The following is a 2,889-nucleotide window of genomic DNA, read 5'->3' on the forward strand; positions in this document are numbered from 1 at the left end:
CTCGCCGGCCCTCCGAACCAGGCGTCAGGGAAGAGTCACGCCCCTCCGTCAAGGAGACGGCCAATCCGCGCGCGCTTGCCTCAGCCAATAGCGTCCCGGCCTTGCTGAGGCGAACGCCCCGAACTGTGGCCCATCGACTCCGCCCACCTGGCTGGGCCGGGTACAAGTGGGTGGAGGCGGTTTTTCCGCGACGCTGAGCGGGTCACGTAGGACCCGGGTCCGGCCGTGGGGCTAGCGCGTGGGCGGCTCGTGCGTTGGAGCCCGGCCGCCTGCCGGGCTTCAGGGAGAGGCCGTGACAAAGCCGGGGATGGGAAATGAAAATCTGAAGGCGTTTCCCGGGTAGCCGTGCCTTCCATTTCATTTTGCACGGAGGTGTTGAAAAAAGAAAACAAAACCACCTTGCAAACGTTACTTCTGGGGTGTTTGTGCCTTCTTCCCTGGGGATCAATGGAGTTTATTTTTACTTTTTTATTCAATAGATTGTCTGGGGCCGCCGATCTCAAACGCAAACTTTGGGCTGCTCACGATGGCAGTAAAATCCAATTTACCGTAACTGTAATATAATAAAATAATAAAACAAAAAAAAAAGTTGAGTGCGAATGCGTTTAGTAAAATACGATAATTACGCATTGTTGGGTTTCTATAAAAATGGAAGCTCTATTCGAACTTTCCTCCTTTCCCTTTTTGAGATCAAGATTGTTCCAGTAATATGCCCTAAATAACATCCTTACAACACTGAGGGTGCAATGAGTCTCCGCCTGACGAGAGATCTTTACAATTTAGCTGGGATCTGAACTCTGAACACAAAAGGTTCATCAGCTAGGGCAGAGGGGACTGCCTTGTGATGTTAGGGACCACGCTTGATTTTGGAGATGATGGCTAAAAGTAGCCTGGGTTGAGCGGAGTTCAGCATCTGATGATCTCGGGATGCACCCAGACAGTCTTTTTGACACTTATAGGGACATGGTGGCTCATTGGCTAAGACGCTGAGCTTGTCGATCAGAAAGGTCAGCAGTTCGGCAGTTCGAATTCCTAGCGCTACATAATGGAGTGAGCTCCCATTACTTGTCCCAGCTTCTGCCAACCTAGCAGTTCAAAAGCATGTAAAAATGCAAATAGAAAAATAGGAACCATGTTTAGCGGGAAGTTAATGTTCCGTCCGCCTTCGGCGTTTAATCATGCTGGCCACATGACCATAGAGACGTCTTCAGACAGCGCTGGCTCTTTGGCTTTGAAATGGAGATGAGCACTGCCCCCTAGAGTCGGGAATGACTAGTACATATGTTCGAGGGGAATCTTTACCTTCAAGGAATGGCTGGTGTTTTCAATTCTTCAGCCCTTGGATTTCCTGGTAGCCCCCAGTCCAGTTCTAATCTTACTGAAATCAGCCATGATCAACCAGATGCTTTTGAAATTAGACTGGGAAGCAAGAAACAGTAATTATTTCTGGATATTATTTATTCAATTTCTATAGACAACCAAGTGACTCTGGGCAGCTACTATAGATAGTCCTCAAGGCAACAGTTTTTTTAATGACTGAAGTTACAACAACACTGAAAAAAGTGGCTTATGACCATTTTTCACATTTACGACTGTTGCATCAGCCCCATAGTCACATGATCAACATTGGGATGTTTGCAACTGACTCGTTTTTATGGCATTTGCAGGGTCCTGGGGTCATGTGATCACCTTTTGTGACCTTCCAACTAGCAAAGTCAATGGGGAAGCCAGATTCACTTAACAACTGTGTAACTTAACAACTGCTGGGATTCACTTAACAACTGTTGCAAGAAAGGTGGTGAAATGGCCCAAAACTCACTTAACAAATGTCTCACTTAGCAAGAGAAATTTTGGGCTCGGATCAGTGGTGGATTTCAATTTATTTTACTACCGGTTTGCTCGTGCACGCGCACTCGCCCGACGCTTCTGCGCATGTGCAGAAGTGAAGTGTCAGCAGGTGGGCGGAGGCTCCCGCCACCGCCACTACCGGTTTGCCCAATCTGGGGCGAACCAGCAGAAACCCACCTCTGGCTCAGATGTTTGCAAAAGGTTATCACGTGACCCAGGCACACTGCAATAGTCATAAATACGAGTCGGTTGCCAAGCTTCTGAATTTTGATCACATGACCATGGGGATGCTGCATCGATGGTGTGAAAAATTAACATAAGTCACTTTTTTCAGAGCCATTATAATTTCAAATGGTTACTAAGTGATCTGTTGTCGAGGGCTACCTGTGTAAACCATGATTTATAAGTCACAGTGGTCAAATTCAGGCACTAAGCCAAAACCAAATGTGCACAGCGTAAAACCAGTCTGACCACAATTGCAAGAAAGATCTTTTCATTTTTCAGATTGTTCCTCCTTTTAAAATGTAAGCTGCCAACAGTTGTGCGGAGTGTGGTGGCTTCTAAATTGTATTGAACACATTAATACATAAATAAGTATAGCCTATATTTAATCCATTTTCTTTGGCCAAACACTTCATTCGGCAGCCAGATTTTTGACAATTGAATTTATTGCACTTATATGCCGCCCTTTTCCCCAGAGGGGACTCAAACAAGAACTATTAAATCTTCATTCTCAAACAACTGCGGGCAAATAACACGAAATCACAATTTTTCCATATTATTAGTGCTGCTTTTTCTATCTATTGCTTTCAAGAGGCACAGTATTTCATTAATCCCCAGCTGGGAAATACAAGAATTCCTGCTTAACTAGAATAATTGGGGCCAGCAACTCCAACACTACTGTCAGGGCTCTCAAACTCGCAACCTGTGGGCCAGATGCATCACACACTGGTCACGCCCACAACCAGTTTAGCGAAGGGGGGGAGTCACGAAATATCACGTGACACCGCCGTGACGACATTAGTTTGACTCCCCTGCGGT

The sequence above is a fragment of the Thamnophis sirtalis genome, unplaced genomic scaffold, assembly GCF_051295495.1.
Source record: "Thamnophis sirtalis isolate CommonGarterSnake01/CBP01778 unplaced genomic scaffold, rThaSir2_p1.2 scaffold_7, whole genome shotgun sequence".
NCBI classification, from domain to species: Eukaryota; Metazoa; Chordata; class Lepidosauria; order Squamata; family Natricidae; genus Thamnophis; species Thamnophis sirtalis.